Source organism: Amblyomma mixtum, chromosome 1 (assembly GCF_055824585.1).
Source record: "Amblyomma mixtum isolate Tamu chromosome 1, ASM5582458v1, whole genome shotgun sequence".
NCBI lineage: Eukaryota > Metazoa > Arthropoda > Arachnida > Ixodida > Ixodidae > Amblyomma > Amblyomma mixtum.
Window position 1 is genome coordinate 176,110,113 of NC_143012.1, and position 8,875 is coordinate 176,118,987.

General features: G+C 48.4%; 1 non-coding gene across 1 annotated transcript; it reads left to right on the forward strand.

The window, feature by feature from the left end:
- The first annotated feature begins 8,477 nt into the window (after positions 1-8,477).
- On the forward strand, positions 8,478-8,548 carry TRNAG-GCC (transfer RNA glycine (anticodon GCC)). The gene has a single exon. It is a non-coding gene; the product is annotated as a tRNA-Gly (tRNA).
- The last annotated feature ends 327 nt before the right edge of the window (positions 8,549-8,875 follow it).

Below are 8,875 nucleotides of genomic sequence, written 5' to 3' on the forward strand. Positions count from 1 at the left end.
GACGAAAGTCGACGGCGAGGAAGAGACCGGGAGCATGGTGCAACGTTTCACGTCCTCGTTTTTTGCCGTAGTTAGCCACGCTGTAGGCACATCGGCTGGCTGTGTTCTTTTTCTAAAGAAGTTGCCGGGGCTAGAAGTGCAAGCTCATTTCTCTTGTGTGTCGGGCCGGTGTGTCTTCCTTGACTTTCGATTGCAGAACGTCGAGTGGCGGATTACTTGTCTGTACGCGCCTAATGAAGCAGAAGAAAGGGCGGAGTTTTTTTATAGCGTCGAACAGCGCCTTTGTAGTGACAGACAGCTGATCGTCCTGGGCGATTTTAATTGCGTTCTTAGTGCGCGAGATAAGACAAGCCCTCGACTGTTTAGAGATGCCAGCACACAAGTGTTATCGCGAATGGTTGAGAAATGGAACATGGAAGATGTGGCAGAGTGTCTTGAGGGAACGCGTGCAGTAAAGCTCACACACTTTGAGGGTTCTAGCCATGCACGGCTGGACCGCATTTATGCATCCGTTGATGTCTTACCTGAATGTCATAGTTACGATGTTGTGCCAGTATCTTTTTCAGACCATTGTGTAGTTAAATGTTGTTTTGGGATGGTAAAGAGAGGGAATTCTTTTTCGTGGGAAATGTGGAAATTCAATAATAAACTCCTGCAGGACGAACTGTATACCAGCATAGTAAAAGGAGAAATTGCAAAAATAGGCCCCGGTAAAAATATGCACATATGGCAACAGTGGGAGCTGCGTAAAGAAACTATAAAAATTAAAGCAATAGAGAGGGCTGCCTGTATACGGTTTCAAGAAAAAAAAAGAGACAGAGTTAAAGAAGCTGCTCCATAGGCTGCTTCAACAGGAATCTCTAGCGCCGGGGAAATGGACTGAATATGTAAGGGAAACAAAGCAAAAACTAGAATTGATGGAAGAAGAACGGTATCGGGGAGCGTTACTGAGGGCAAGGGCAGAAGACATAGCTGCAGGGAATACGCCATCAAAACGAGCGCTAGGGTTGGAAAAAGCAAACGCTGAAAGAAACCACATCGACAAAATAGAATGGAGCGGTGTCTTGTCGGCGGACAACGACCATATAAAAGCAGCTTTCAACGAGCATTACCAAGCGCTGTTCGCTTCCCACGTGGTAGACACTATCACGTTTAAAGATAAGTTTCTGGCGGCGATGCCGCGTCTCGGTGATGACGTAAAAGAGAGATTAGAAATGGCTATCACTGAAACCGAAGTGGAGCATGCAATCGCCAGTTTAAACCCCGGTAAATCGCCGGGACCAGATGGGCTCAGCGCGCGTTTTTACAAACAATTCAAGCACGAAATTGTCCCTATTTTGAACGTGATCTTTAACGCAGCCTACACAGCAAAATGCACTGCCTCCGTCATATGGGTCATCCCACACGGTGCTCATTCCTAAAACGGATCAAATAGATAAATGCGACTGGTTACAGCCTACAGACCCATAGCACTTACAAACGTTGAATATAAAATTTTTATGAAGGTTTTGGCTCGGAGGTTGCAGACGGTGATTAAGTATATAGTTGGGCCACACCAGACGTGTGGGATAAAAGTGAGGTCAATAATGTCCAATATTCATAAGATTCGAAGTGTGCTTGAGTGTTGTGATGACTCTAATGGTCGGGTGGCCATTCTCCAGGTCGACCTTGAGAAAGCTTTTGACTGCGTCGATCACGAAATTTTGTTTTCTATTTTGGACCATGCGAATGTTGGGTCAGTTATCCGCAAGGGCGTGGCCCTGGGGTACCGAAACTGCACGACGATATTGATCGTAAATAAGAGTCTGGGGGCCCCCATTAGCGTGCAGCGTTCGGTGCGACAGGGCTGCCCTCTCAGCCCTCTTTTGTTTTGTATATATATTGATACATTGTGTATTAAAATATTGAACAATGATAACGTAAATGGGTTTAACTTACAAGCAGCCGAGGTGAAGCTGCTGGCGTAGGCCGACGATGTTGCAGTTTGTACGGTTGACCATGAGAGTATAACCGAGGCTGTCAAATGTGTCCGTGAGTTCTCTCAGGCTACCGGAAGCCGGGTGAACTGGGACAAGTGCCTTGGGTTCTGGCATGGACGGTGGCCATCGAAGCCTGACCACTTTGCAAATGTGACGTGGGCGAAAACCCCAACCGAGTACTTAGGCGTCGAGCTTGATGGTTACCGCCAAAGCGAGCAATATTGGCAAGAGCAGACGAAAGCGCTACGGGAGAAAGCGGAGAAGTGGAAAGGTGCCAACTTATCGATTTTCGCCAGGGCTACTGTATGTAACCTTTTTTATATCAGTAAACTTTGGTTTGTTATACAAGTTTTGCATTGTTCGCGTGTAAACATACAGAAGCTCCACAGGATTTTCGCTGTCTTTGTTTGGGCTGCAGAATGGGAACGCTGCAGCAGAGCAAAATTATTCCGTCGGGTAAAAGACGGCGGCTTGGGACTTGGACACCTCTTTTTGCGGCAAGTGGTCAACCGGTTTTTGTTTTTTCGCGACATTTCTGACCCTTTCTTGCGCACTGTCTGCCAAGTTAGGCTGCGGCGCCTACTGCCGGAGTTTGTTGTCTCCACCGAAGAAGTTACGTGTGGTATTTTAGGCTATTACAGAGAGGTCGTCGCAAGTGTTAGATTTCTTTCAGCGCGTTTTTCTAATGATTATTTGTCCTGTGTAAAATGGAAAAAGCTGTACCACGATTTATGTGACACTGTTTTACCACAACCTTTGTATAGAGTCTTATACAGTGGAGGCCCAGGCTCAGACGTCTTAAAGAGAGAAAATGCAGGTGCCGCCAGAAGCTAAGACCTTTTTCTTCAAAATTACACACCGGAACGTTGCCAGTAAAAAAATGTTTTGAGGAAAAGGATTTATTTTTACCTTGGGGTTCGCATTGTTTAATCTGTAAGCAGCCGGAAACAGTAGACCATGTTTTTTTACATTGTTGGGAAGGGGTTTATTTTTGGGATGTTTTGCAACGGACTATGAAGAAAGACTTCCCCCTAGATTCGCATGGCATTCGATATTTAAGCATTGATAATGACGGCGGGGTTCCATTTGATTTAATTATGCTCCTGGGTCTCCACTGTATATGGCGATCAAGAATGCCAGGCTATCACTGTGACAGGGAAGCACGCCCTGCCCGAATTTATTTCCGAGAGTGTATGGACTGGTTTGTCGCTATACAAAAAGCGGCTGCGGAACCTCCCGACTGGCTCTCAAGGGTAGAGCCTCTGTTGTCTTTGCGGGAGTTTTAATGTGACGAAGCCAGCCTGACGCTGGCTGAGTATGACTTTCAGTGTGTTCATTTTCTTGTATTATTGCTTTTGTGATTTGTCTGTTCTTTTCGTGCAGTGTTGTTTTCCAAAGCCAGGAAATAAAGAAAAAAAAGTCGGTGATTCAGTGGTAGAATACTCGCCTGCCACGCGGGTGGCCCTGGTTCGATTCCCGGCGGACGCATTGCTTTACTTTTGCCGGCTTACTCACCGAGCTACGCTATAAAGCGATGGGCAGTATGCGCACGGAACGTCGGTGGTTCAGTCATTCTACTTCCGGCTACCGTTCGGTGCGGACGCAGAATCATGGGCTCCAACGGAGCAGCGACAGCGGCCCTTGCCGGCCGCGGTAACAGGATTGAACACGCTGAAGATGACTATCAGATTATTCTGCCGACTTTGCCTACAGGATGTGTTGTTCTCAACACCGTTTTTTTTGCACGCTGACGTGCGAATGCGACCGTACAAGGTCGAAGATTTCAGGGATGCTCTCGCCAACGTTGGCGCGCTCCCCGACGTGGTAGCGTTGGGGGCGTACCATATCAACCACGTCTGGGCGGTGACGTTCTACTCTGCGGATGGTGCTAAGAAATTGGCTGCGCTGAAGGAGCTGAAGGTGAAAGAACGCCGTTGCCTGATCATCGACTCCGAGGACCAGCAGCTCAAGTTGCGGCTCCACTGGTTGCTGCACGGCGTACCCGATGAAGATGTCCGAACGGCTTTCGCGGCGTACGGAAAGGTGACGGAGGTGACGCGGGAGCGTTGGCGCGTCGAAGGCGTCAAGGAGAAGGGCTCGACAACGAGGACCATTCTTCTTAAAATGAAACCTGGCATGAAAGTGGACGACCTTCCTCATCAGGTACGAGTCGGCGGCGAATTGGCCCTCGTTGTGGCGCCTGGACGCCCGATGCAATGCCTACGTTGTCGCGGCACAGGACACGTCCGCCGCGAGTGCAAGGTGCCCCGGTGCTCAAAATGCCGGCGGTTCGGCCACACTGACGTCGAGTGCGTTCGCACGTACGCGACAGCTACAGGCCCTGTACTCACGGACGAGGCGGCTGATTTGACCATGGACGTGGTTGAGGCAGAGGACGCGGCGAAAGGCACTGACTCAGCCGAAAAGGGCCAGGCAGTGACGGCCTCTTCAAAACCGGGCAGCGGTGACGCCAAGGGCAACGAAGCAACCAGAGAGGCGGAGGGCGCCGAACCGTCAATGAGCGCGGATAACCCAGACAAGGGCGGCGCACACACTGCTAGCGTCACCGCAGCAGCTAAGCGACCCCACGACCAGACCGGCGGCGATGGAGACAAAGTGACAGTAACCAACGTCGAGGAGCCGTCAGCGAAAACGGCCCAAGGGCTTCGGCCCAGTTTCAATCCGCGGCCTAATGTCTCGTCGGAAAAGCGGGTTGACAAAAATTGGCCTGTGCAGCAGAGCCAGGCTCTTGCACCGGATGGTTCTGGTGGCGGCGTCTAGCTGCGTGCTAGACGTGAGCGGTAAGCACCGATCTCTCGGTCTCTTCACTCTCTATAAAAATGGCTACTGCGCTTAAGCTCACGGTGGGTACGCTCAATGTGAGGGGTCTAGCGGGTAAAAAGAAGCAGAGCCAAGTTTACCGCCTCCTAACAGACAGTGGGACTGATGTTCTTGCTATCCAAGAAACAAAAGTGGAAGGGGACGAAGAGACCGGGATTTTGATGCAGCGTTTCACGGCCAGATATTACGCAGTCGTTAGCCACGCAAATGGCACATCGGCCGGATGTATAATTTTTGTTAAAAAACTGCCGAGTCTTGAGGTGCAGGCGCATTTTTCATGTCCATCGGGGCGATGTGTAGTGGTTGACTTTTGTTTTGCGAGGGTTGAATGGCGATTCATTTGCATTTATGCGCCCAATGTGCTGGAGGAGCGAGTTGTGTTTTTTGAAAGTATCCAGCAATATCTAAGCACTGAAAAACAGGTAGTTCTTCTGGGTGATTTTAACTGTGTCTTGAATGCTACTGATAAAACCAGCACACGTTCCCACCGGGATGGAAGTACCAATGTTTTGAGCCAATTAACAGATCTTTTTGCCTTGGAGGACGTGGCTGAATGTGTGGAAAGCACGCGTAATGTTTGGTTCACGCATTTTCAACGCAGTAGTCATGCTCGTCTCGATAGAGTCTATGTATCTTTAGATCTGGTGCCAAAATGCAATAGTTATGATGGCGATCCCGTGATTTTCTCAGATCACTGCATGGTACAATGCAATATAGGAGTTGAAAGACGATCTAGTGTATTTCAGTGGGACTTATGGAAATTAAATAACCAGCTTTTACGGGACGAAACATTCACTGAGATGGTAAAAGTAGAAGTAAATAAAGTAACGTGCGACGGCATACACGTATGGGGGATCGAATGGGAAATTTGCAAACAACAAATTAAAATAAAAGCTATCGACAGAGCTAGCTGTATAAAATACCAAGAAAAGTTACACGAAGCACAATTAAGGTCCCTGCTTGACAAATTATTTGCTGAGTGCAAATCACCGGGTATGTTCTTAGGCGATATAAAGAAATCAAGCAAAAGATAGAAGTGATTGAAGAAGACCGATATCGAGGGGCGCTTGTGCGCGCGAGAGCCGAAGAATTTGCTACTTGTGAGACGCCCACAAAGCGAGCACTGGAAATAGAAAGAGCACGCGCACGGCGAAATCACGTAGCAGAAGTTGAGAGGGGAGGCCAAACGGTGTATGACAACGACAGTAACGCGCAAGCCTTTTTTGATCATTATCGAATGCTTTTTGCCCAGCATCGAGTAGATGTGGCACGGTTCAAAGAAGAATTTTTGGAGGCTATGCCTCGTGTAGCCGATGAAGACAAACAGAGATTGGAACGGGCGATTAGTGAAGCCGAAGTAGAACGGGCCATAGATAAATTGAACGCGGGAAAGCCGCCTGGACCTGACGGGCTGAGCGCGGCGTTTTACAAAACATTTAAGAACGATTTAGCACCAATACTAACCGCTGTGTTCAATGAAGCTTATAAATTACATTCACTTCCCGCATCGTGCGCGTCATCTCACACCGTACTTATTCCGAAAACCGAGCAGATAGAAAAATTAAGACAGGTGTCCTCTTACAGGCCGATCGCTTTGACAAATGTGGATTATAAGATATACATGAAGGTTATAGCGGCCAGGTTACAAACCGTAATACGGGTATTAGTTGGCTCACACCAAACATGCGGGATAAAAGGGCGTTCCATTGTAAATAACATTCACAAAGCGAAGTGCGTGCTCGAGTGCTGTGATGCCACGCAAGACCGTGTGGCAGTCCTCCAGCTCGACCTCGAGAAAGCTTTTGATTGTGTGTCTCATGAACTTTTGTTTTGTGTTCTAGACCATATTAATGTCGGGTCTGTAATTAGTGAGGGAGTTGCCATGGCGTACCGTAACTGCAGTACAAGATTAATTGTAAATAAGAAGTTGGGGGCCCCCATAAGCGTACAACGTTCGGTGCGCCAAGGCTGCCCCCTCAGCCCTCTGTTGTTTTGTATATATATATTGAAACATTGTGTCTAAGAATTATTGAAAACTATTCAATCCATGGTTTTCGAGTGCAGGCAGCGGAAGTGAAGTTGCTTGCATACGCAGACGACGTCGTTGTGTTCTGTACCGATCAGAGCAGTATAACCCATACGGTCGACATTTCAAGGCGCTTTAGTGCAGTTACCGAAAGCTTGGTGAACTGGCGGAAGTGTCTTGGATTCTGGCACGGTGATTGGCCATCAACCCCAGAAACTTTCGCCAATGTCTCGTGGGTGACAGCACCCGTTCAGTACCTGGGCGTTGCGTTGGAATTTTATCAAGATTCTGAGCCTTATTGGCGAGAGCAAGTGAAAGAAACACGTGAGAAGGCAGCAACATGGAAAAGCGCCCATTTGTCTATTTTTTCAAGAGCCACAGTTTGCAATCTTTTTCTCATAAGTAAGCTTTGGTATGTCATGCAAGTGTTGCACTGTTCTCGGTTGAATGTACAAAAGCTTCATCGTGTGTTCGCAGTTTTTATTTGGGCCTCAAGTTGGGAGAGGTGTAGTCGGTCGAATCTCTCCCGGAGCGTCAAAGTAGGCGGACTTGGACTCGGGCATTTGTTTTTGCACCAAGTTGTAAATAGGTTCTTTTTTTTACGGGATATTAAGGATCCCTTTCTTCGTACCATGTGCCAAGTTAGGCTCGGGCGCGCTTTACCGGAGTTTGTTGTCTCAACACAACAAATGACTGGACGAACTGCAGGGTTTTTTAGAGAGATTGTCCTCAGTGTTCGTTTTCTCACCGCCCGTTTTTCATTAGAATTTTTAAGCAATGTTAAGAGGAAAACGTTGTACAAGAGGCTATGTGAAACTGTTTTCGCAGAACCTATGTACAGAGCCTTATACACTGGAGGCCCAGGCAGCGATGTCCTTAAACGAGTTAAAAATATGCATGTGCCGTCAGGGATAAAAAATTTTTTTTTCAAGTTGCACACAGGCACTTTGAGTGTGAAATCATTTCAACAGGCTAGGGGGCTCTTTCTTCCATGGGGATCACTTTGTCTAATATGCAAGCAACCAGAAACCGTAGATCACGTTTTTCTTCATTGTTGGGAGGGAGTTTATTTCTGGGACGTCCTGCAAAGGACCTTAAAGAAAGAATTACCGCTGCACCCTCAAGGAATCAGGTTTCTGCCTACAGAGAACGAAGGTGGCGTACCAGAAGATCTCATTATGCTCGTGGGCCTTCAATGTATATGGCGCTCTCGAACGGCGGGGTACCACTGTGACCCGGACGCGAGGCCGGCTCGAATGTATTTCCGGGAAAATATCCACAAGTTTTGTGAGATAGTACAAACAAGACCATGTGTTCCTGAGTGGTTGTCAAAGCTAGAACCTTTGACGCATCTCAGAGAATTTTAATCTGACAACGCCTAACCAAAGTGGGTTTTAGGCTACTATTGTGCTATAGTTTTTGTGATTGTCTTTGGTGAATGTGCTTTGTGTGACCTTTGTCGAAGTCCGGCAATAAAGAAAAAAAAAAACGTCGGTGGTTCAGTGGTAGAATACTCGCCTGCCACGCGGGTGGCCCGGGTTCGATTCCCGGCCGACGCATTGCTTTACTTTTGCCGGCTTACTCACCGAGCTACGCTATAAAGCGATGGGCAGTATGCGAACGGAACATCGGCGTCGGTGGTTCAGTGGTAGAATACTCGCCTGCCACGCGGGTGGCCTGGGTTCGATTCCCGGCCGACGCATTGCTTTACTTTTGCCGGCTTACTCACCGAGCTACGCTATAAAGCGATGGGCAGTATGCGAACGGAACATCGGCGTCGGTGGTTCAGGGTGGGATTCCGCTTCCGGCCACGCCAGTGAACGGACGCAGGATGCGGGGCTTCGCTGGAGCGGCCATGTTCGGCCGCGGAAACAAGGTTTTTGCATCTGACGAGAAATACCAAGTTATCCTGCCGAGTCTACCAACCGGGCGAGTTATTTTGAATTCTGTCTTCTTGCACTCTGACATACAGGCCCGCCCATACAGGGTAGAAGACTTTCGTGACGAGTTGGCCGGTCTGTCGTTGCTC